This window comes from Protopterus annectens, chromosome 9.part0 (assembly GCF_019279795.1).
Source record: "Protopterus annectens isolate FY-2018-M chromosome 9.part0, PAN1.0, whole genome shotgun sequence".
In the NCBI taxonomy this organism is placed as follows: domain Eukaryota; kingdom Metazoa; phylum Chordata; order Ceratodontiformes; family Protopteridae; genus Protopterus; species Protopterus annectens.
The window spans coordinates 413,628,859-413,655,388 of NC_056743.1; the positions used below are offsets into that span (position 1 = coordinate 413,628,859).

Genomic DNA, 26,530 nt, shown 5'->3' on the forward strand with positions numbered 1-26,530 from the left:
CTGAAGAAAATGGCGTCGGCTGCATCGTATATACCCCTGGAGCACTGACGTCAGGGAAGAGGCAACAGCAACAGACGCCAGACCAGGACTTTGGAATTCAGGCCGACTGTGGGTAGCCTGCCAGCAGGATAACCCAAGTGTAATGACTGCAACAGTGAAACATGAACATCCACAGGATGATAACAGACAGGAGAAAGAGGAGCAAAGGAAGAACTGTAGTGAGATTCTACACAGCTGTACTATAGCCATCATATTGTTCATTGCTGCAATAGTGCTAACCTTTGGAAAGAGTCTCAAAGCTTCCAGAACAGACAGTGGCTGGCCCCGAGAAATTATAAACTGAAGTAGCCCTTGCAGGATTGGTCATTACCAATCTTACCCAGAGTCTGGAGTTGTTGTACTTGGAAAAGGCACTAACAGGTAGCTACTTTCAAGATGGCCTAAACCCTCAAAGTGAGACACAGGGGATGCTGTTGGTGTTGTGGAATGAGCCATTACATTTTTACAATAGAAAGAACAGAAATATAGTCTTTCCACCCCCCAACCCACCCAACAAACGTCTTTATTAAATTTTCATACATGACATAGACAATCTTACATTTATACAAATGAAAAACAGACATGGCACCACTTTTGTTGCAAACAGTATACATCACAGACACCACTGAAACAACTGTAGATGCAAACACTATACATCACTTATAATCTATCCAGTCTTTGCCAGTTAAGCATTATATGGCTCATTCAAATCCTGCCTCAAACTTCATTCCTGCTATGCATACATTGTTCTCACAACCCCCATGTTTTCCTATGTAGTCTGCTCCCTCGCTTTTCTAAAGAACCCAATTTCAGTAGTGTTATCTCCGTTACTATACTCACTACTTCTAGTAAAGTGGTTCTAGACTTTGAGTTCCATTTTCTAGCAATTGCTTTTATGGCAGCCACCATAATTAGACTCAGCAAGGCTTTAGTATGTCATTCCCGACTCTGTATCATAACTCAAAAAATCATCTCCCAAGTCAATCCAATCTGCTCAGCTAGCATCTCCGACAGAGTGGTCTGCAGGGAATCCCTAAAGTCTGTTAGCTCATTACACTTCCAAAAAATATGGTCCCAGTCACCACTTTCTTGCCCATCACACTTCCAACACTTGCTAGCCACCTGAGGAAAAATTCTTTGGAGTATACTTCGGGTATAAAAATACCTATGTAAACACTTCCAGGCAAAGATCCTAAATCTTCTAGACTTTGTTGCATATTTGGGAGATGTACATACATATCCCCCAACTCTCTCTTGTGAATTGCTTATCCAATCTCTCTTCCCAATCCCTTCTAAGCTCTCTGACCGATTCTTATAATTTTCATGCAATATTTTATATGCTGTACTAATTATTCCTTTTTTAACGTCAGCTTCTGTTCTAGATTATATTAAAAACTCTACCAGTGATGGTCTTTCATTTAGGACCCCCCCTATTTCTTTCTCTTTGCCTATACTCTGATATCAATCCTTGACAGGAAAGGCAATCTCTAACCTGCAGTCCAAATAAATTCTTGGCCTATTGCCATTCTATTACCTTTCCTTTTCTAGTTATTTGCTCCCAATACCTTGGTTCCTTTGCCAGTTTTCGCCAATAATTTCCAGCCCCCTCTTGCCTGTTATCTGTATCCCTGACCACAGGCAGTCCTATTAGCAAAATCTCTTTTTTTCCATTCTCATGCTGGTTTGGTTCTCAGAATACTCCCTGCTATTTTATGAAAATAATACACTGTATGATTTTTGTTGTTCTTAAGAGTCTGCATCCAAAATCCTACTCTCTCCTTGTTTCGTGAGCTTCCTCCCTGTGTCAGCATCATTCCTTTCCACTTTGAATTATAGTTTTCTGCTTGTGCTATGTACAAGAGCCTTAACTGTGTTGTTGTAAAATACCCCCTCATATTAGGTAATCCTAGTCCACTTTGTTCTATTGGAAGAATCATCTTATCCCACTTGACCCTTACTGTCTTTCCTTCCAGGATAAAATCCTTCAACTTTTTTTTAATTGCTATCCACAGCTTCTCCTCTGGTTGATAAAAATATTTTATTTATTTATTTATTTCCAGTTTGATTACCGGGGAAGTCCACTGGGCCAGAACGTGCCCATTTTCAGTGGAGGCCCGGGGAGAAAAGCTCCATAAGCAATGCGAACACAATCTAAGTTACGTAATGTTGAAGGTAAAAAATACATGTATAAATGCATTCATACAGTTAGTAAAAAAAAGCAAATGCATACAGTATACCTCAAACATCATTAAGGAAAGTAGATTTTCAGTAGTTTCCCTTCAGAGCAGCAAGTTTCAACTGTCTGTAATATCGAGATTTGAGGTTACTTGATATTTACAATATTTACATACAAGGAGTAGAGAGAGAGAATTACTTAAAATGAGAAGTAGCTTAAGTTTGTTTTAGGAGCAATAGAAAAATAATAGTTCTAGGGTAGTGTGAAGTGAGGAGTATAGAGGGTTCAATGAGTAGTTATTTAAATTTAAGTGGGATGAAAGCAGGAACATTTATGTTTAGAAGACAGGTAAGAGAAAAGTTGGGTTTTGAAGGATTCTGAGTTAGATGTTGTTCTAAGTGAAGGAGGGAGAGAGTTCCATTTCCTGCCTAGAGAGAAGGAGTTGGCCAGCAGGGCGTTTGGGTTTGTGGATAGAGATTAAATTTTGGTGTTCAGATCTTAAGATATCTATTTGGGATGTACGGAGGAAGGATGTTTGTTAAGGCTGGGCATTTATCAGGGTAGAATATTAATTTGTGAGCAGTGGTTAGTTGGAGATAGTCTAGGTGGTTAGAGAGTTCTAGCCAGTTCAGAGTTTGTAGGGAAAGGCAATGGTGAGTAGAGGTTTTAGATTTGGTTGCAAATTTAGAGATCTTATTATAGCAAATTTCGAGTTTAGAGGAGTTGGAAGAAAACAGGTTAGTTAGGAGTGGAGCTCCACATAGTAAAGATGGTAGAAGATAGGTAGTTGCTAAGGTATGCCTAGATGAGTTGGAGAGAAAGTGGTTGTTCCTATAGAGCATACCTAGCTTTTGGTGGGTTTTCTTTATGTTTTGTTGTATGTGGATATCAAATTTAAGGTGCTCGTCTATGGTGATGCCAAGGAGTTTTGCAGACGGGACCACCTCTATAGTAGAGTTGGTTTGGCTTAGGATTTTGAAAGCATTTTTGTCAAAAGTGAAAGCCCTGGAGGGAGGGAAAAGAAGAATTTTTGTCATGTCAGGTCATGCCTGACCCATCTATAAGACTAAAAGGACTAAAAACATTTTAATAGCTTATATTTTAGCATGCATATAATAAAGCTTTCAGTTTCTCAATTTTTGTATTATCTTCCGTTTAGTTTCTTCCCACATATCCTTTGGCTCCCACAACACAGTCATTTCTAATCCATACCACTAAAATACTTCATTTTATCATGTCCCCATAAATATGGATATTGTTGGACCAATTCATGTAATTTACCGCTATTGCCTTTGTTTTAGCTTCATTAATTTTGTATCCCAAGAAGATTTGAAACGGTCTTAAAATGTTCCACAACACTTTAATGTCCCTTTCTGGTTTTGTTACTTATAAAATATCATCATCTGCAAACAGAGCCAGCTTTTCCTGAGTACCACACCAATTATACCCTTGAATTTCTGAATCCCTTATTTTCTTTGCCAATGGTTCTAAATATAATGCAAACAACAAAGGGGAAAGTGGACCACCCTTCCTGGTTCCTCTACTCAAGCAGAAATTATTGAAGAGGACCCCACCCACCATAATTAACATCTCAGATCCCTCATATATTCTTCTAATCAACCTTACAATTTTATCAGGGAAAGCAAATGCTTCCATTGCCCTGCTCATGGAGTCCCAGTGTACTCTGTTAAATACTTTCTCTGCATCAAGACCCACCAATAAAAGTGGTACTTTCTTACATTCTGCTTCCCTCTGGATCATTGGTGTTCTGTTAATATTGTCAAATGTTTGCCTCCCCTCCACAAAACCACAATGATCCATATATATCAATTTTAGTATCAGTTTTGCCATTCTTTTAGCCATTATAGGCATAAACACTTTATAATCATGGTTTAGTATTGAAATAGACCTGTATGAAGCTGGATCCGATGGATCTTTACACTCTTTAGGTATTACCGTTACCACCACCTTCTTCCAGGATGGTGGTACTTCTCCTCCTCTTAAGATACTGTTAAACAAAACCTTCCAGATCTTTATCAGTTTTTTTTCCTCCTAAATTACAAACTTCCACAGGAACACCATCTATTCCTAGGGACTTTCCTGCAGATTGGTTATACGTGGCCATTTTTATCTCATCCCTTCCTATCCTGTTAGTAATTGAGCCTCATCTACCTCTAACCTGGGCACATTTAATTCTTCCATATACATTTCCATTTGTGCCTTTTCTTGATTTCCGCATTTCTCTGCTTTAGACAAACTTTCATAAAATTTCTGAAATATTTCTAATACTTCTACAGGGTCTCCTGTTATCTTCCTTGTTATAGGCTCCCTAAGCTTGATGACAGCCCTTTCCACTTTCTGTTGCCTGAATTGTTGTGATAAAAGTTTTTGTGCTCCAGAATTAAAATCAAAAAACAGTTGCTTAACAGCAGTCTTTCTAAACTTGTGCATATTGTCGAAGTAATCCCTTATTTTCTGTTTAGCATTCTGCAGTTGCTCCTTTTCCTGTTCTGAGAGATTCCCCCTATTTTCCAATACTTAAACATTTGTCAATCCCTCTAAAATAATTCTTGCTACTGTTTAACCACATCTCCCTTTCTTTTATTTCCACCCTAGATTTAAACTCCACTTTATTTTTATTCCACTCCCTAGCTATGTTTGCAGAAGAAAATTCTATCTTCTCTAGTAGCTCCTGAATTACTTCCAAAACCCATTCCTTTAACTACTCTCTTTTCAACCGATAGGTGGAAAAGCGCCAGTGTCTCATTTTCATTTCATTACCTTGCGTTTTTATTTTAGTTATTACTGGCGCATGATCTGAAATGGGTTACTGGGTGCGTTTCAAGAGCTTCAATTAAGTGCACATGTTCCCGTGAGATATAAAATCTATCTAGTCTAGCCCAGTTTTGGTAGCTTGGTGAGTGATATGTAAATTCACTCCGAACTCCTAGTACCGAATTCACATTTTCCATGCCAAACATATTTTCCCTTCTAGGCCCCCAGACAAATCTTCACTATTGCAAACCAAATTCCAGTCTCTACCTATAAGTAACATTCCTTGATGAAAGCTGTTTATTTCTCCCAGAGAAATAGTCTTGTTTTGAGACAGTTTTGTCTTCCCTACTCTTTGTAAAGGCTAACTGATTTCTTTCCTAGGTAAAATAAAGTGTCTATGGAGATCCAGTATAAGAAAAATCCTTTTCCCCCTTGTGTGTGTGTACGGTAGAATACAGAGAGGTTACTGTCCTGATTTAGACAGACTTCTGACACCATCTTGGACATAAAGATGGGGATTGTACAGAGGCTTTCCCTATCCTTGTGGAACATTAGAAAGATGTATGCTCATAAGCTGCTTTAGTTCAGATATTCCTGATGGAAGTTAAGGTCACTAGTAAAATGGTCTTTCATATCAAGTACTTGAGGGGTGTAACAGCTGCAGGCTCAAAAGATGGCAATGCTTACTCTTCCGGCAACTAATTTAGGTCTTACTGGGGGTAGATCACCTACTTAGGTGGCCTTAGGTTTAGTATGCCATTCTCAAAGTGCTTCACTGGCAGCAAGGAATAAAACGGAGGAATCCAAGGGCAGGCAGGCACAGACAACCTATGTATACTGTTTCAGTGATGCATAAAATAATCCTAATCTGGTAAGATCTCATAGGGATTTGAGTACCACAAACACAAGAGGACTGATTAGAGACCAGAGCCTGCCTCTCTCTGGCACAAATTGGGCAGACTTCTCCACTTCACCAAGTAAGATTTTCTTGCATCTGGTTCCCAAGCCACCCTGATAATAGTACGAGCAACCATAGCAGACACAGGCCCAAAGGAGAGGAGTGCTAGAGCATTCATGCTATCAGCCTTAGGGTGTTCAGGTTGAAGTTTATGAGTGAACCATTGTTTTGGGAAAAGAGGTTCACATGCTGAGGCAGAGAAATATGCTCCACATTTCCCCTACTGAGTAGGACAAGAAAAGTACAGTTTTGTACCTACCATAAATGTAGATGTCAGAGTGTACACCCTGCTGCAGTCATCACACTTGGGTTATCCTGTCGTCAGGTGGTCCCGCAGTCGGCCGGAATTCCAAAGTCTTGGTCCGGCGTCGGTTGCTGTCGCTTCTTCCCTGATGTCAGTGTGCCAGGGGTATATATAATGCATCTGACGCCATTTTCTTCAGTTTTTCTTTCCCCAGATGTCAGGTGCTCCCAAAAAGGTGGCCAGTAATTAGTACCAAATTAAGTAATTTTTGCACAAATACAAAATCCCTCCAGCTATAAGCAAATACATCAGGAAGGTATTGTAGAGATTTAGCCAGTTAGATCAGAGGGGATGGAGGGAGGGTAACCTGAACTGCAGCAGGGTGTACACTCGAACATCTACATTTATGGTAGGTACAAAACTGTACTATGTTCTTCGTGTTATCCTGCTGCAGTCATCACACTTGGGTAGAATCCCAAAGCTAAGGGTGGGTGGAGGAGTTCTAGAGGGTTAGAGGAGGCTAGAAGGCCCTGCAGAACTGCAGTGGCGAAGCCAGCCCTAGTCAGAGTAAAGTGGTAAGTGATAGTGTTTGGTAAAAATGTGTACTGAACTCCAAGTTGTAGCTTCCAAAATCTCCTTGGTTGGAACCCCCCTGAGGAAGGCTGTAGATGTAGCTGTTGCCCTGAGTGGGGCCTAATGGTAGCAGGAACTGGTTTTCCATGATGGGTATAGCAAAAACGAATGCAATGTCCTATCCATTTGGAAATGGTTTGTTTTGATATAGCCTTCCCTTGTGAAGCTGTAGCATAGGATACAAAGAGCTGGTCAGATTTTCTGAAAGCCTTAGTCTTATCCAAGTAGTAGCGAAGTTGCCTGTGAATGTCCAAGGAATGCAGGAGTCTTTCTCCTTTGTTCTGTGGATTTGGGAAGAAGGTGGGTAAGTGGATGGTTTGATTTAAAGCCACACTGGAAACCACCTTAGACATGAAGGAAGGATTAATTCGTAGAGAAACTCTGTCTTGATGGAAAATGAGGAAAGGTTCCACTGCCATTAGTGCCTGCAGCTCTGAGACTCTTCTGGCTGAAGTTATTGCTAGCAGCAGGACAGTCTTCCATGATAGGAACTGTAGATCTGCAGAGAAAGCTGGTTCAAAGGGAGGTAGCGTAAGTTTTTCCAGAACAAAATTGAGGTCCCATGTTGGTGTAGGTGCTTTCCTGGGGGGGAGGCTAATGTTTTTTGCCCCTCTGAGGAACTGCCTTAGAAGTGGATGCGAAAATAAGGGTGGATCCGTGTTGTAGTGGGCTGAAATAGCTGATGCATGGATTTTAATGGAAGAAAAAGAAAGTCCTTTGTGCAACAGCTCAGTTAAATACTGTAGAATGTGAGGCATGTGAGGCTGAAGTGTGTTTTGGCCTTTAGCTTGGTTCCAGGCACAAAACCTTTTATTTATTTATTTATTTATTTTATTTTATTTTACATTTGTTGACCGGGCTAGTCTAACTGGATACATGTCCATTTTCAGTAGAGGCCCGGGGAGAAAAGCTCCAGACACAACATTATACACAATACACAATAATGATATATATTGGAATTACATTAGCAATTTTAGAGTATAGAGAGAAAAGAAAAAAATAAATTGATCAAGCAAAGAAAAAGAAATAGTAATTTTTTTTTTTTTTGGATGAGACTACTCATTCGTAATATTTGGGGTAGTTAGTTAGAAGGAATAATATGCTTGTAAATATTAAAATTATATGCAAACCTTTGTAATCAGGAGAGAAATGGGACGGTTGAAGAGGAAAGTATGTGGAAGAGAGGAGAAGTCAGAGAGCAAAGAAAGGAGATCAGTAGTCTACATTATTGGGGTAAAGGGTGAAAGTGGCCTTAGGTAGTAGGAAGATAGAAGTGAAAGAGGAAGCAGTTAGTCAGGGTTTGTGCAGGGGCAGGAGTGTGTACCCCCTTTTCCATTTGTCTGAATAGGCCTTCCTGGTGCTGGGCCTCCTAGCTTCCAGAATAGCATCCATAATTGCTTGGGAAAGAGGAGCTGGCTGGATGCTTAGTTGATTTGCCATGCAGCCAGATTTAAGGTTTTGAGCTGGATGTGAAGAATCTGATTGTTTTGCTGTGTGAGCAAATGGGCAATTTGTGGTAAAATCCAAGGTGGGCCCTGGGCCATATTCCTCAATACTGGGTACCAGTGCTGGTGTGGCCAGTCTGGGGCTATGAGTATCAGTCGTGGTCTCTCCTTTCTGACTTTCAGAAGCACCTTTGTGAGGAGAGGCAATGGAGGGAAGGCATATACTGTCAGGTTTTTCCAACTGAATGAGAGTGCGTCCACTTTCCAAGCTTGATGGTGAAGTGTCCTTGTACAAAGTTTTGTTAGTTGATAGTTTTGAGGACTGGCAAACAGGTCTATGTCTGGAAGGCCCCATTTTTGAGTTATCATTGCAAATACTTGTGGATCCAGTTTCCACTCGTGGGGATCCATGATGTTTCTGCTGAGGTTGTCTGCCAATGTGTTCTTTTTTCCTGGCAGGAATTGAGCTTGTAAATGAACTTGGTAAGCCAGAGCTGTGCTCCACAAGGTCATTGCTTGCCTGCATACAGGGTAGGAGTGTGTACCCCCTTGTTTGTTTATGTACCACATTACTGTGGTGTTGTCCATCCTTATTGTAAGTTGACCTGGATGTAATAGATTCCTGAAGGCTGTCAGAGCATTCTGTACAGCTAGCATCTCTTTCTGATTGATGTGCAGATTCCTTTGATCTGCAGTCCATACGCCTTGAACGCACTGTCCTGCCATGTGTGCCCCCCAGGCGTAGTCCGATGCATCTGTTGTCATAGTTTGCCTCACTGGGGGCAATGTGAAAGGCTGACCCTTGTTGAGGTGACATGCCTGTGACCACCATAGAAACTCCTGTTGTAGGCCGGGAATGAGAGATATCATTGTTTCCAAGCTGTGGCTGTGTTGAGACCATACGCTTTTTAGGTACCACTGTAATTTCCTCATATGCAGCTTTGCAAATGGTATTAGTAGTATGCAAGATGCCATGAAACCCAAGGCCTGCAGAATTTTTCTTGCAGGGAGCTGGGTCTTTGTTTTCATTGTTTTGAAATATTGAGTCAGTTGTAGTTGTTTGTCTGGCATCAGATAAGCCTTCTGGGCCGTTGTATTCAAGCTGACACCCAGGAATGTTATATTTTGTGGGGGTACTAGTTTTGATTTATTTTTGTTTACTGTGTACCCCAGGCAACTTAGAGAAGATGTTTTACAAAAGCCAGATGTTGTAAGAGGATGTCCTTGCTTTCTGCTTGGATGAGGCAGTCGTCTAGGTATGGGTATATTTGAATTCCTCTTTGTCTGCAGTATGCAATTACTGGTGCCAGGCATTTTGTGAAGACCCTGGGCGCAGTAGATAAGCCAAAGGGCAGTGCACAGAATTGGTAATGGGTTGAACCTGCAATGAAACGGAGGTATCTTCTGCAACTTTGTCTGATAGGGACATGCAGGTATGCCTCCTTGAGGTCCAACGTTACTAGCCATGCTTTCTTGCCCAACATGGGAAGAAGCTGCTGTAGTGTTAGCATCTTGAATTTGGGTACTTGTAAGAAGGTGTTTAGAATTGAAAGGTCCAGAATTGGTCTCCAAGCATTGTCCTTTCTGGGAACTAGAAAGAGTCTTGAGTAAAATCCTTGGCCTTGCTCTCGAGCAGGTACCAGTTGAATGGCTCTCATGTCCATGAGAGCTGTAATTTGTTTTTGTGCCTCTGCCCATTGATTTTGTGGCAGGTTTGGCATTCCTCTTTTCATTGGCAAGGTGTGAAAATGGAATCTGTATCCTCGTGAAATTATGTCTAGGACCCATTTGTCCTTTGTGACAATGTGCCAGTTGTCTGAGAAAAGTGCAACTTTTCCTCCCAAGAGGGCTGCCAAAAGAGTGTTGCTTGGCCAGATGAGGTGCAAGTCATTGAGTTTGCCTTCTGCTAGTTTGGGACCTGTCTTCTCCTCCCTTCTGTGTTGCAGTGCCCCATTGGCGAGGTTTGCACTGGGCTTGTGGTTGTCCTCTGCCTCTTGGACATCTGTATTTACCCCTCTGTGGTCTGTCAGTAGCTGGAAAGGACCAATTTTTTGTTGGCCAATTTCTGCTGAAGCGAGGGGGCTGTACCTGTAGGAAATCTTTGACTGTCTGCATAGATTTTGCCTTTTCCTCCATTTTCTTTAAGACTTCTTCTGCTTTAACTTCAAAACGAACATCCTACTGTAAGGGAGCATCTAGAAGCTTTGCTTTAACATGATCAGGCAGAGTTTGTTCCTTTAACCAAGCATGCCTACGTATAACAGACCCAGTGACAGCTGCTCTGCAGGAAGCCTCCAAAGAATCAAACCCACATTGTAAAGTATGCTTGCCCACCTGTTCAGTTGCATGCAACAGATCCTGCATTTCTTTCAATTCAGACTGTTGAGGGAATGTGCTCATTTTTTGTTTTAACTGAGACATAAGAAATTGCTGATATTTTAGCATGTGAAATTGGCAATTTAGTGCCCTCATAGCTAGAGTGGCTGAGGTGTAACCCTTTTCCCCCCACCTGTCTAGTGCTCTGGAGTCCCTTTCAGAGGGTACAGGATTTTTTGCCATAGAAGCCTTAGCCCCTTTGGGACCCTGGGAGATAGTCTCTGGATCAGCAACAGGGCTTTTATAAAGAAATTTGTGGGAATCAGGCACTCTATAGTATCTGTCAGGTTTGGCCGGAGCAGGAGGCAGAGAATCTGGGTTCAAACTGGATTCTAAGTAATCATCATCCACAATGTCTAAAACTGGGAGAATGGCAAGTGGTCCGTGCTGGGGGAGTAAAAGAAACTCTCTGAGCTTTTTCTTTGAGTCAGAGTAGTCCTGACCTTCCCAGTGAAAATGTTCCCTCATAGTGTGTAAAGTTTCCCCAAAGGAGTAGTCTTCAGGAGGAGAAGCTGAGGGCATAGAATCCTCAGCATCAGAATCTTCAAAAGGGGAGAAGGAGTAATCTTGGTCCTCAGAGGAGCCTGAGGAAATAGACACTTGTTCAGAGGAGGCATAATCTTCCAATTGTCTAGGCCTTTTGTCGGGTGGGGGTTGGGAACCCCTGATTACAGAGATCAAATCTTCAGCCATTTTGAGCATCTGTTTCTTAGGCATGGGGCCTTGAACTGGAGACTGAAGTGCAGTCTTTTTAGGTGTAATAGGAGTTTTAGTCTTAGGATACGTTTTTATGGTGAGCGTCGTCGGTCTGAAAATGCCTTCAGAAACCGAAGGTGTTTCTGCAGCACCGACATCTTTTTCAGCAGTGTCGTCGGTAGGGACTAAACAAAATGGCTGCATCGGCCTAGTACTTTCCGCCAAAAGTTCCGAAGTGGTCTCGGGTTCCAGATCTGCAGTAGTCAGGGGCTGCGTCGGAGCCTCACTGAAGACCGGTGAACCGGAGACCGAACCAGTCGAGGCCTCGGAGTCTGGCTTGGGTCTAGGCTGCCTGTCCTTCTCCTTGCGTTTTTTGTGCACGCCGGTAGTCGGTTGCTCTGACGGCATAGTGTAGTTAAACTTTCTACCGAAGTAGTGTCGTGCGAAATCAAAGCGTCTTTTTATAGTACGCTTATTAAACCTAGCACAAAAACGACAACTAGTGACATCGTGGTCTGGGCCTAGGCAAGTTATTTGCTTCCCACAAAAAATACAACTGTTAACTTTTTCTGACATTGATCTGAGGCAAGAAAAGTTTCTCCAACGGGGTACTTAGCTTTATTGAAGACTTCGGATCTGAAATTAGACTTCGAAAATCTCAGGAGTTGGCCAACCGGCACTTGCGTACTGCTTCTGCTTCGGGCACCGCTCGGCAAGAAAGACTGAAGAAAATGGCGTCGGATGCATTATATATACCCTTGGCACACTGACATCAGGGAAGAAGCAATAGCAACTGACACCGGACCAAGACTTTGGAATTCCGGCCGACTGCGGGACCGCCTGACGACAGGATAACCCAAGTGTGAGGACTGCAGCAGGGTAACACGATGAACATTCACCGCTGTCTCCGACAACAAGATACTATGAGCAGCACTTTTCGCCTGTCCTCCTTTATCTTTTGATGCACCATAAGGAGGAGAAGGATGGAAGAAGGACAGGGAAACAGGCCCAACCAACAGATCATCTGTTGCCCAGGACCCTTGTACCTGGCATTGAGGTACAAAATGTGTTTGGTTTAGCTGTTTAATTAATGGAGAAGCAAAAAAGGTCTACCTCTGGGGTACAAGTGAACCATGTTCAGTAATGTAACCTCGTTCACATCCATTTTTGAGATCCTGCTTCTATTCTGCTCAAACAACCTGCCAGGACATTCTTCTGAGATAAAATGCAAGACCAGTCAATCTTATGCCTGAGTGATGTGCAGGCTGGTCATAGAAGTATGACTCAAGAGGTAACAGGTTCCTCCCTGGCTGCTGATGCACCACAAAGCTGTTGTGTTGCCCACAAGTATATTCAGGGTCCCCTTGTTGCCAGGTATCTTTGAAGGTTTTTCATGGCTAAACCTCCAGCCAATATCTCTTTGATACTGCTGTGCTTTTCCCAGGTCCCTTGAATCTCCAGTACCCCTGACTGCCCCCCCCCAAAAAAAAACTATGTCTAATGATTCGGTGGCAGGTATCTGGGCATCTGGACCTGGCTTGAATGGGACCACCTGATTCAAGTATTTTTTTGATGGAAGTAAATACGGGAATGGAGCACTAAAGTGAGAGGACATGATGATGCCATCTAAAAAGCAAGTACCACTACACTAACATTTTTTCATGTGATACTTTACTGGGGGGACTATTAGGACTGATGATGTCACTTACATGCCCAAGTTCCTGTAGTATTTCCTACCCACAGTCTGGCTCTGTTGTAAGAAGTGAAATACAGTGTCAGAAATAGCAACATGCCTGAGGGAAGGAATGTCCTTTTCCTAGTGGTATGCAGAAGGGCTCTCAGAAACTGAGCATTTTGGAGGGGGGCACTAGCTGTAACTTTGGCAGATTCGAAGCAAGTCTCACGAGTTCAGAAGTAGGCCAGGGAGATCTGCAGGACTATCTCCACCTCATCTACAGAAGGGCCCTGATTAAAGCAGCCATCCAGGCAGAAGTCAAGTGTGAATGCCACTGGTTCCGTGGTATGGAATTACTGGGGCCAGGTATTTAGCAAAGCTCCTGGGCACAGCAGATACATCACAGGGAAAAGGAGCAAACTGATAATGAGCACCCCCTGCTTTGAATCTCATATATTGTTTGTGGGTCCTGGTTATGGGTATATGGAGGTAGGCATCTTTCAGATTTAAGGTGACCACAGATGCCTGAGGAAAGAGAATAGGTAGTAAGTAAGACCTACATTGATACCTGCAGAAATTTGATTAACTGATAAATCTAAAAAGGGTTTCCAAGGACCATCAATTCTTGTTATTAGAAAACAGTCTTGAAAAGAATCCTGTACCTCCTTCCTATCTGCAGTAAAGCTTAATTAAATGCTTTTACTGGCTAGGTTCTTAGAGAAATGTTATTTATTTACTTATTTTCTGACAAATGGCATACCGTACCCTTGTCTCAGGATACTTAAGACCCAGATATCCTGATTGATTTTCTCCCACTTTTAGAGAAATAGACTGAGATGACCCCCTATTCTTTGGGAAGGGGTCGATAAAATATGTATAATTTGGGAGGGAGTGGTCAGAGTGGGTTTTGAAGGGGGTACGAAGAGCTCTCTCGAGTCACTGCTGTTCTCTTGTAAAGCATCAGCCCTGAGGGCCCAAAGTCTTCCTTTTTGGTCAATTTGCCATTTTTTTTTCCTGAAATCACCTCTCTTTCCCTTAGGCTGTTTACCATTGACTTGCCATCCCTGACAGGGTCAGTTTTTGGTGGGGGTTATTTTTCCTGTGTATTCAGGAGTGATAAACAGCTGTTACTTTGACTGCACAGTTTCTCCTTTCTCCTCCAGCATTTCAAATAACTATACAATCAGGAATCCAAAGAGCAGCTTCCTAACGGGGAATCGAGAAGCTGTGTTTCCACATGGTATGCTCTAGAAAGTGCTGTGCCTCAACCAAGCATGTCAGTGTACATCAGACCCTGCGGCTGCCAGCCGATATGATGGGCCCACTGCATCATAGCCACATTTGATACAGTGCTTGACAATCTAGAAAGAGAGGTTGAAAAGCTACAATATTTTATTTCTCAGGGCTTTGTCTTCTATCGCCTGTACCCTATCCTTGATATGGAAAAGAACAGTCCCCTTGAATCTTAACATGTAAGGTCCAGCAGTTCACAGCCCTGCAGGTGGTATTTTTGGTTGGAGCCCCTGCAGATACCGTGATGAAATTCATGGACACTATGGCTGGATCATCAGCTAATTCTTGGAGAAGTACTGACAGAAGTCCACTACAGAAGCAATCAGGCTTCCTGAGAGCAAAGGGTTGGGAACACGGCTGGTAAAGTATACAGGTGAATGCATTCTCCAAGGCTTCAATAACTGGAATAATAGCTAAGGGGTTTGCTTCTGGTTAAGTCCAGAACCTTTCTACACTTTTTCTGGCATCAGAATAATCTTAGGATTTCCAAATGAAGAAATCTTCCATCTTGCTGACTGTAGAAATGAGACATATTCTGGTGGAGAAGGAAAGAACAAGCAGTCCTCAGCATCTAACAAGTAAGAAAGGTAAACATAGGTAATCCAGAGGGCTCGAGTGAAGTCTGGTATCCCTCCTGTGACCCACAGAGTGACAGGACTAACAAGAAATAAAGTACAAATAATTAGTCCAGATAAAACCACTTTAGCTAGCAGATCTAGGAGACTCTCTCTCTCTCTCAGTGATATCTTCTCTGTAAGAGGAATAAAGACACCTTGTTGAAGTTTCCAGTAGTTTATTCAGTTAAGGAGGTAGATGGAGGAGTGTTCTTGTTCTAATGTGTCTATCTACCTGCCTAACTGAATAAACTACTGTAAACTTCAACAAGGTGTCTTTATTCCTCCCACAGAAAAGGCATGAGCAAGAGAGAGAGTGAGCACGCGAGAGAGTTTCCTAGACCTGCTAGCTTAAGTGATTTTATCTGGACTTATCCTTTATACTTTGTTACATATAAGAAATGTAGAAGACATCTGATCTGCATAAGACAGCTTGTCTGACTCTGATGTTAAGGGATCAGATTCTTCAATAGGAGGATAATATCACTCTCTCTGTTTTAGGTGGGAACCCCTAACATGGATTGTTGTTCTGGCTAAGGCAGCAGTTTCTTAAGAAAAACAAAGTCTTACACCAGTCTCATCAAATCTTGAGATAGGTCTGCCCAACTCAAGCAGAGATAAGATGGCAAATATCTGAAATCTGGACATATCTGTCCTGCTTTTTGATGCAGTGGCCACCTCAGAGTTTTCTGGTCACAGGCAGGCACTGATGACATCAATCTCTGAACCACAGACATTTTCACATACCAAAACTAATGGTGTACCAAGCTTACCCTCCGTTATCACAATATGGGTATCAAGCCCATACACTCTTCCAGACAGACAAGACTGCTGAAGGGCTTTGGCTTGAGATTTCCTCTGAGAACATGGTAGCCTCCTGACGGCATGGACAGAGGCTTTCGTAAAAGTAAGTGCAAGGGTTGGGGGCTGCAAAGGTGCCTTACCAGACACTACGCATTCAAATCTAAGGAGATCTTTAGACTGGACTGGTATGTTGTCAACCCCCTGGTTTCTTTTCGCTCATGTATGCATCTTGTGAATGACCTCACTGACATCAAGGTGGCCCTGGGAAAGCCTTTTCTTGCTGAAACAGTCCTGGACATTTTTCTCTCTCTCTGATTTTTTTTTCCAGTTGAACCTAGCACAAAGTTGACACGCTTTGTTCTCCTCTAAATAAAGCAAATATGGATTGTGAAAGCCTTTGTGGAGTATTTGCTTCCTACAAGAGATAAACTTGGTAACTTCTGAAACTCACATTTATATTGGACAGCCACAGAACTAAACAATCAATAAGAAAATGTTTCCTCAAAAGGGGGTGCTTATTTGTATTCTGGAAGCCATTATGAAATGCCAAACAAACAACGCTCAGTGCTCTCAGTGACTATGCTTCTTCCCTCCTGTACTATGACAAGACCTAAAGTGGTGACAGAAGACATCCCTCTTACAAAACAGGCATGTTCATAACAAGTTAAGAAGGCATCCATCTAGTCAGAAACAGAAAGAAAAAACATTTGGAAGTTGGGTCAGTTTCAAAGCTTTTTACAGGAGAAGTCCAAAAAGTTAGCACTACTGCAAATGCGAACAATTCAATAAGCATCACATATGTCTCTATCAGTTGAGAGAATCCTTTCTAATGGTTATTCTGATGGGTATTGTGGATGGGTTATCCAATCACCAATCAACATTCATTGTCTTTTTCTGAAGAACAGCAACATGTCTAAAATAATCTTATGGTCTTTATTCTTTGAATCTGCAGGAATAAAACAGCCTAAAGGCCTCTCAGTCACAACATTTTAACGTGAATATCTGTTTGTAATTTTATGCCTTTGGCCTACATCATGAATAAAAATGGTCTACAAAGCAGTCCACCCATCCAGCTAACAAATAAATGAATCCCCTCAATTTCAGACTTGATGTGCATCCGGAATAACAAAAGCCATGATATCGTGTTTCAGCTGCAAAGCCACAATTATTTTTCATACCTGACAGTATGCTCCTTGCCAGATAGCACCCTTCTGCAAATCAAGAATAAAAACAATTGCCTGCCTTACAGGAATTCCAGCGGCCAAGGTCAGTCAGAAAAACCCATCTACAGCAGGATGAAAGGAGGGCATTCCATCAATGACAGCACTTTTCAGAGATCAACTAACAATAACAATACAAGAACAAATATATTACATCTAACATCAATGACCCTTTCATGAGGAGTCCTCTTGTTCAGCTGTTTCCCAAACAGTAAATCCACTCAAGAGAAAGAAGCCAGGGAACCACTCCAAGACTACTTTAAAGGCCAGTCATGGAAGAAATAGAAGTCAAAAAGGTCCAACACCACAATCACAGCAGGGGGCACTCCTGGTGAGGGACTGTGGTGATTTTATCTGCTAAGAGCTGATAGAGCAAATGTTGCAGACTGCTATTCTTGAATGAGCAAGTAAGACAGCACAGCCTAGGTGAGTAGGTAGAGAATCTACTGATACTGAGGGACCAATCCTCTATCCCCCCAGCTGAAGAGGATTGAAGACTGACACCCCAAATGTACTTAATGGACAAACCACAAGCCAACCCCAATACCTGCCCATTGCAGGCAAGACTCCACTCAGAATTTATTTATATTTATTTATTACAGTTGGTGACTGGGGAAGTCCACTGGGCCCGAGAGCCCATTTTCAGTGGAGGCCCAGGGAGAAAAGCTCCACAGTACAATGTTACATCCCAATGAAAATACAAATAAAAAATACAAAAACTTAAAATGCAAAGAAAAAACTTTTTTTTTTTTTTTACAGTCAAAATAGGTGGAAATTCCACAGACATCTGGTAAAAGAATTCAATACTGAAGTCATTCATAGTTAAGTAACTAGGATGTAAAAATGAGTATTCTCCTGGAGGATGAGTGGCATTAAGTATAAGATCGGGAGTAAATACATTTGTTGCATTAATAAAGAAGGACGAAGGGGGAAATTAGTAAGGTATGAGGTTTAGCCGGGAGAGAAGGAAGATGAGAGCTTGGGAGGAAAAGAACGAAGAGTGCAGTTACATTTTCTTTGAGTTAGAAGGTAGCAATGGAGTTGTGTTTTGAAGGAGTGTAGGTTGTCGCATGTCCTCAGAGTAGAGGGCAGGGTGTTCCATTTTTTTGCTAGGGAAAAGGAGAGTAGAAGTTGACCAGTTGGGCGCTTGAGTTAGTGGATGGAAATAAGATTTTGGTAAGAAGATCTAAGTGATCTGGGGGGGATATATGGTTAAAGAATATTGGATAGTGCGGGGCAGCTTGTAGGTTGGAATATTAGTTTGTGGGCAGAGACAATTTGGAGGTAGTCTAGTTGATTAGGGAGTTCAAGCCAATTTCAAGTTTGTAAGCAGGTGCAGTGATGAGAGCTGAAATTTGCCTTGGTGGCGAATTTGGAGATTTTATTGTAGCATACTTCCAGTTTAGAGGTTACGGTGGAAGATAGATTAGTAAACAGAGGAGCTCCATATAGAAGAGATGGGAGGAGACATGTAGTGGCCAAGGTCTGTCTAGTAGAGGGAGAGAGGAATTGATTGTTTCTGTACAATACGCCAAGTTTTATGTGGGTTTTCTGGATGTTAAGATGGATGTGGGTATTGAATTTTAAGTGTTCATCGATGGTGACCCCCTAGGAGTTTGGCGGAGGGAACAATGTCAATGATGGAGTTGTTTAGGCTAGTAATTTTAAATTAGTTTTTTTCTGTGGGGGTGGGGGTAGATTTGGAGTGAGTAAATAGAAGAATCTTAGTTTTGTTAGCGTTACGTGGGAGGTGATTTTGGTGCATCCATTTTTCAGTGGTTGAGAAGGCGGTTAGAGTTAGAGACTTGAGATCTGTAAGGTTGGAGGCATAGCAGATCAAAGTTGAGTCGTCTGCGTATTGGACAATTCTGGTATTGGGAATGGTTTTATGTAAATCGTTAATGAAGATGCTAAATAGCAGAGGGCCAAGTATGGACCCTTGGGGAACTCCTGTGGGGGTGGGAAGGAAGCTGGAGGAGGCTTGTCCCCATTTCACGGCTTGGGACCTGTGTGAGAGGTAGCTGGAAAACCAGGATAGAGTTGTTGGTGAGATGTTGAGGTTAGATAGATGATTTAGTAGTTGAGGTTAGATAGATGATTTAGTACATGAGAGTGGGAGATGGTATGGAAAGCTTTAGATAAGTCCAATAGAACAGATGAAACTAAGTTGCCTGAGTCTCGAGCTGAATTGACAGTGTAAAAAGGAGAAAAGGGCTGTGTTGGTATTATGTCCGGAGCGGAAGCCATGTTGGGTAGGAGAGAGCAGCTGGTGTTTGGTAAGGAATGGCATGAGCTGCAGGTGAATACATTTTTCAAGAATTTTGGAGACGGGTGAGAGGATGGCTATGGGGCGGAAGTTGGAGAAGCTACAGTTTTTGCCACCTTTATGGAGTGGAAGAATAAAAGCAGAGTGCCATAGTTTGGGTACATAGGACTCTAGCATTGATCTATTCATCAGGATGCTGATAGGGAGTGCAATACTGTCAGAGGCTGTTTTTAAGAAGGAGGAGGGGATGTTGTCAGGGGCATTGGTGCAAGGTTTGAGTTTGGAGAGAAGTTTTTTTATAAGGAAGGTAGACACAGGTTTAAGTTCAAACATAGGAGTTGAAGGAGTCGAGGCATAGGAAACTTGGGCAGAGGGGGGGTGGGGAAATGTCGTTAGGGAAGGTTTTGGTTAGTTCAGCAATAGAAGAGGTAAAGAAGGTATTGAATAGTTTGGCAATGTCTTGGTCAGATTTGCTAGTGTCAGGGCAGGGGTTGTTAGTTGTACCAGGCTTAAGGAGAGAGTTACTGGAATTCCAGAATTGTTTAGGGTTTTTTACATGATTTAATTGTAGATGGTTGTAGTAGGACATTTTATCTATTATAACTTGTTTTTTGGCTAGGTTTCGTAGCTGTTTGTATTTAAGGAGGAATTCAGGTTGTTTATGATGTAGATAGCTTTTCCAGAATTTATCTCTTTGTTGCATGATTTTTTTGGTTTCTTTAGTTAGCCAAGGAGCAGTCTTGGCTTTAACTCTTTTTGTTCGTATTGGAGCTAGGGAGTTTAGGACAGTAAGGAATTTGGAGTTGAAGAAATCAACGGCTTCGTCTAGGGGTAGGGTTTTTAGTGGGTTCCAGTTGGTGTTTTTGAGGGTGTCCGAGAAGGTGGAAGGGTTAAAGTTAGTTAAATTGCATGTATGTAAGAGTTTGTGGGAGGAAGAGGAAGTGGTTCTGTGGATGAAGGCAGGGTGGTGGTCTCCTAGTGGGTCGGGGGTGACACCAGATGTAGTGGTTCTGTTAGGGTGAGACACCAGGATCCAGTCTGGGATGGAGCCTAGGAGGTTAGTTTTGTTGGGCCTGCTGGTAGAATTAATAAGTTGAGCATAGTTGAAGAGATTGATAGATATGATGGGATTATGGTTACTGATTTTTTGCCAGTCAATATTTACATCTCCCATTATATAGGTTTCATAGTTAATGTTTGAGGAGGTCCAAGAGAGGATATCTTCCAAGGTTTTGGTGTTGTTACCAGGAGGAATATAAAGGGAGATGATGCAGATACTTTTATGGTCATTTAATTTTAGAATGCTAGATACTAGTTCAGTGTTATTAAAGGAAGGGATAGGATTTGGGAAGGGAGTGATGGATAAGTGAATGGAGTAGATTAGTGCTACACCACCACCTCTTTTATTTAGGTGGTCAGATCGGAGAGAATGAAAGCCTGGGGGAAGGAATTCGGTGTCAGTTATGTGTGGTTTTAACCAGATTTCTGAGATGGCTAATATGTCAGGAGAATTATGGTTAAGCCAGGCACTGGCTTACTACTCAAGACTGGTGTAGTATCCTTCAAGGCCCCCGAGCCAGTGGAAACCACAATCCAAGCTGCGGAAGCCCTTACAAATGCCTTCTACGAACACCTCCAGGACTGCATGGATCAGGCAATCCCTAATAAAATCAAGACTCTTTCCACCAAGGGCAAACGTCCAGTCTGGTGGACCCCAGCCATAAACAAACTTTACAATAAGAGGAGAAAGCTGTTACATGATAGAGCAAAATCCATAAAAGAGAAGACACCCTTGATCATTATTAGTAAAAAAATACGAGCACTCATAAAATCATCCAAGGCCAACTTTGAGAGAAAAATTGCAATAGATTCAAAAGACAACCATAAGGCCTTCTTCAGCTGTGTTAGAAACCTGGGTGGAAACTCCCAGATATGCGCAGAATTAGTCCAAAATGATACAAAAATCACTGAACCCACAGACATTGCCAACATACTGGCAGACAGGTTCAGTGCAAACTTCACCCCCCTCTCCCCCCCCAAAAGGAGAGATAACTATCCCAGCGGAGTGTAGCCTCCCAGACATCTCAAATGCGCAGGTGAAAGCTGCTCTCTCTAAAGCTAAAAACACAGCATCAATGGGACCGGATGGTGTCCCCGGCTGTGTGCTACACAAACTCAACGAGGAACTAAACCCGCATATAAGGCAGCTGTTTAATCTTAGCCTTACCACAGGATACGTGCCCAAGGAGTGGCGTACGGCAACTGTGGTCCCACTCCACAAAGGCGGTGCCTCTACGGACCCTGGTAATTACCGCCCCATAAGCTTAACAAGCCTGGTCTGCAAAGCTATGGAGAGGATCATAATGGAACTCATAAACAAAGACATAGGGGACTTGCAGACATTGGACCCGACCCAGTTTGGCTTTGTCAAGGGCAGATCATGCCTTTTGAAATTGGTCGACTTCTCGAAACAGTCACCAAGGCCATTGGTGAGGGAAAGGCAGTCCATACAGCCTACCTTGACCTTGCAAAAGCTTTCGACACAATACCCCACTCGGGTATTATAGAGAAACTTACCAGCTTAAATGTAAACCCATATGTCACAAGATGGGTTGCAAACTGGCTAAAGGACAGAACCCACAGGGTTAGAGTTGCTGGCGCCATGTCAGACTCCAAGCCGGTCACAAGTGGTGTCCCACAGGGCTCAGTCCTTGGCCCCCTGTTGTTCGGCATCTACTTCTCAGAAGTACAGGCAAACATAGGAGGACTATGGCCGACAAAGTTTGCAGATGACTGCAAATTGGGCGCCATAGTGGAAAGTACATCGGACACAGATATCCTTCAGAGGGGTCTCACGGAAACTGATAACTGGTGCCAGAGCCATGGCCTGAAGTTAAATGCCAAAAAATGTATAGTCATACCCTTCGGGAAAACAAGGTAACCCCAAGCTACCATATAGGTGGCAATCCATTAAGCACAGAAGAGGCTATCAGGGACCTGGGGGACCCAGGTTGACAGTGGCCTTTCTTTTGACACTCACATTGCTAAAGTGGTTAGAAAGACCTTCTACATTGCCCACCTGATCATGAAGGGATTCACATCCAGATCAAGTGAGGTCATTGTTCCCCTGTACTCTTCACTTATCACACCAATGATCGAGTACAATGCCCCATTCGGGATGTATCTCACCCAACACCTGCAACAATTGGAGAGACCCCAAAAGTTCCTCACCAAAAGGATAAAGGGACTCCAAAATCTGTCATATGCTGCCAGACTGAAGAAACTCCAGCTCTATTCAGTCGCATACCGCCTGCTCAGAGGTGACCTGTGCCTGACATACAAGGCCATGTCCAACCCGGAATTAATGGACATGCTCCACCTCAAAAAATCCAAATCTACCAGATCCACTAGAGCAAGCGACTTAAACCTTAGCACGGATATAAATAGGACATGCTGGAGGGATAGATTTGTCACCCAGAGACTCCCTATGCTGTGGAATAAAATCTCGGTCCATGTGAGGCAGAGCACCTCGCTGGCTCTGTTCAAGAGAAATCTTGACCGGTGGATGGGAGATCGTAGGTTTACCCCGGGAATCATCTCTGTGTCACTGCTGGACAGAGGCACAACAAACTAATGGGCACAGTATTTTTTAACATAAGGGGTGGCGTAAGCCACAAAACTTTGGGCTAGGCTTATAAATGCCTTAGGGCAGATAGCCTAGTATAAACCTATGAACCTATGAACGAGAGTAATTTTATTAGCTAAACTTTGGGCGTTAATGGTGAGGAATTTGAGGTATTTACAGTTTGGTTTGTTGTTGGAGTTAAGGTTATTTGTTTGTGAAATGTTTGGTCCAGGGTTGGGATGAATGTCGCCTGCTAAGTTGAGGTAGGAGAGAAGGTGAGTAAGTTTGTTAGGAGTGTGTTTGGTTAGGAATGGATGGAAGGTGGTAGGTTTAGGTTTGTAGTATTTGGTGGGGATTTGGAAGAGTTTTAATGTTGAGAGCAAGGTGGAGTGAAAAGGAGTTAAAGAAAGAGAGATATTATGGAAATGATGAGTAGGGTAGGGTGGTGGTGGTTGATGTGGAGGATTTAGGTAAAGGTTGGTATAGGAGGTGGTATGGTAGAGAGGGAGAAGTAGGAGGAGTAGGAGTATTGAAGGGGCAGGGATTGTAGTAGGAAAAGAGAGCATCTTAAAAAGTAGTTTTATTAGAGGTGTGAAAGAATTTGTGGTTAGACAGAGTTAGGTAAGGTTGGTGGGTGGGGAGGAGAATTGATTAATGAGGTGTGGTTGTTGGAGGGGGAGGTGGTTCTGGAGGAGAATGGGAGGAGTATAGTTGTGAGGGGATTGGGTGATGTGAGAGGGAGGGAGTATGGGATGGTAATAAATGTAGGACCACTGGGGTGGGGTGGGGGGAATTGGGGGCAGGGTAGGGGAGCGGAGTCAGCCCGTAGGGGGCGAACGGAGCGGGATGGAGCAACAGGGCAGAAGAGTCCAGCTGAAAAAGTATCAGCCACTGCAGGTTGGAGCAGAGGTGAGTAGGGAGAGGTACAGTAAGACTGGGTGGAAAAATGAGTAGAGTTTGAGCAGCACTCAAAAAATATAAGGTAGGGAAGGTGGAGTAGAGTTATGGAAGGTTTGGCTTTTGAAGTATTTAGAGGAAAAGTTGTTAATAAAATTAATAGAGTAGGAGCAGGCAGAATGCGGGATAGTGCTGACACCTAGTGGAGAAAGGAGAAATGACAGGCAGAGGGGAAGGGGAGTAGGATAGAGCAAAAGGACAAGACTCTAAGGTGAAGGATAAAATAGACAGTAAACGGAGATAAACAGCAAGTCTTCAAAGGGGTACAGAAAAGGATAGGAGGACGGAGGTCACTAAATACCAGTGAGAGGGGAGTTGTTGTGGACTGCGGTAGGCTGCTGAGTCGCACACACTGAGGGACCAGTTTACAAAAATATAGAAGTTTAGATGTTTGAGTTAGGTAGAAGGCTACATACATGTACTGAAAAACAGTTTAGGGGTTCCACACAGAGGTTCTGTTTCAGGTTAGCCCAGACTATTGGGTAGAGAAAGTCCAGGTAAGTCGACTGAGCTTTTGCAGGAAGTAGTCTGTATGTTCAGGAGGTAGAGCAGGACCATTCAAGAGTGGAGTACTGTACAGAGAGAGAGAAAACAAACAAACGCAAGTATTAGGGGGGAGAGAGGAAGAGGCCAAAGTGAGAAGTAGGGAGAGGAGGAAGAGGAGGAATATAGGAACAGACAGTAGGAGTTAGTGCAGAAGTAGAAGGATTTAGAGGGAAGTCTTGAAGACAATGAGGATTTATCTAGAAGAAGAGTATGTTTGAGGGAGAGTTAGAAAAAAAAATGGAAGGTAAAGATGAAGCAAGAGAGAGCAGGGAGACAACGTAGCAGAGAAAGAACCTTATGTATGCCACTATCATCCAGTACAAATCAGAGTCAAATAACAGTTATGCAGTTCAGCTGAAAAAATGCAGTAGTAATAATGCAGTATCAGTGTCGAGCAAACAGATACGTTTGAAGCAAAATTATAAATGCATTGTACTTCTACAGATATGCAAGATAATGGCTAGGCACTTTACATATGAGGTATATTTATATATTTATACTATCAAAGCAAGGAGAATCATGCATTGAACATTTGTTAGGGAGTAATAAATAAATAAATAATAATAAGACAACTGGAAGAGGCAAAACTATAACAAGTGGAAATACCAGCAAATGAACTCTCATGCCACAGGTCCAGGGAACCTGCGTCGGTTGCTGTCTCTTCTTCCATGACGTCAGGTCGTCAGGGGTATAAAACATGCAGCTGACACCATTACATCAGTTTTTCTTACCCCCAGATGTCTGGAGCCCCCCCTAATGGGAAGCAATTAAATATAAAAGTACAAAGTTATACCTCCAACAAGAAAGCAAATACACCAAAAAGCTTTTAAACATAGTAAAGGAGAGTAGAGGTATAGCCAAAATAAGTCATGGTGCTGGTGAGAGGGTAACCAGGACTGCAACAGTGAATACACTCGAACATCTACATTTATGGCAAGTGTACACAACTGTACTATGTTCTTCTTGTTTCACTGTTGCAGTCATTACATTTGGGTAGATTCCCAAAGATAAGGCTGGGAGGAGGAATTAAAATAGCATTAGGACCAGCTATAAGGCCCTGCAAGACTGCAGTGGCAAAGCCAGCTCTGGATTTAGAGAAAATTGGCAAATGATCATGCTTGGTGAAAGTATGTAGAGAACACCAGGTAGCAGCCTCTAGGATGTCCGTGGTAGGGACGCCTCTGAGAAAGGCTGTAGAGGTAGATGCAACCCTGGTTGAATGGGGTCTGATGCCCTGTGGGATAGGTTTTCCATGGTGCTTACAGCAGAAATTAATGCAATGGCCTATCCATTTAGAAATGGTTTGCTTTGAAACAGCCTTCCCCTCTGCCCCTGCAGCAAATGCCACCAGCCTTCCCCTCTGACCCTGCAGCAAATGCCACCAGCAGTTGTTCAGATTTCCTTTGAGGTTTAGTCCTGTCCAAGTAGAATCTGAAGTTGTCTGTGCACATCTAGGGAGTGCAGTATCCATTCCACTTTGTTCTGTGGATTAGGAAAGAAGGTTGGCAAATAGATGGGCTGATTAAGAGCCACACTGGATACCACCTTGGGCATGAAGGAGGGATTGGTTCTGAGGGACACCCTGTCTGCATGAAAGTTGATGAAAGGTTCCACCGCCATAAGGGCCTGTAATTCAGATACCCTTCTTGCTGAAGTGATTGCTAAAAGGAATGCTGTTTTCCAAGAAAGGAATTTTAAATCTGCAGTAGCAGCTGGCTTGAAAGGAGGAAGAGTGAGTTTTTCCAAGACAAAGTTAAGGTCCCAGGCTGGAGTTGGGGCTCTCCTGGGTGGCTTTAAGTTTTTGGCCCCTCTGAGGAACTGCTTGAGCAGTGGGTGAGAGAAGAGGGGAGGTTCTGTGTTATAATGAGCTAAAATGGCTGAGGCGTGAATTTTGATGCAGATAAAGGACAAGCCCTTGTGAAGCATCTCAGTTAAGTATTGTAAAATCTGAGGTAAATTGGGTGCTGCTGTGCTCATCCCTTGAGACTGGTTCCAGGCACATAATATTTTCCATTTTGCAGCATAAGATTTTCTAGTACTAGGCCTCCTTGCCTCTAAAATGATATCCATCACTGGTTTACTGAGGGATGGTAAAGGAGAGATTAGGTAATTAGCCAGGCTGCTAGGTTCAGGGTTTGCAGCTGAGGGTGCAGAATCTGGTTCTCCTGCTGAGACAACAGGGAAGGAG

The 26,530-nt window shown here is 42.8% G+C and overlaps 1 protein-coding gene across 3 annotated transcripts in view; it reads right to left on the minus strand.

Annotated features, from left to right (window-relative positions):
- The window catches only part of FHIP2B (FHF complex subunit HOOK interacting protein 2B), a 1,026,346-nt gene that overhangs the window by 837,100 nt on the left and 162,716 nt on the right, over positions 1–26,530 (minus strand). Inside the window, exon 2 of one of the 3 annotated variants that reach the window (XM_044082953.1) lies at positions 16,907–17,013. The exons of the other annotated variants lie outside the window; for them this stretch is intronic. The gene's annotated coding sequence lies outside the window, so the exon portion shown is untranslated. The remainder of the gene's footprint in view (positions 1–16,906; positions 17,014–26,530) is intronic. 3 annotated transcript variants of the gene reach the window in all.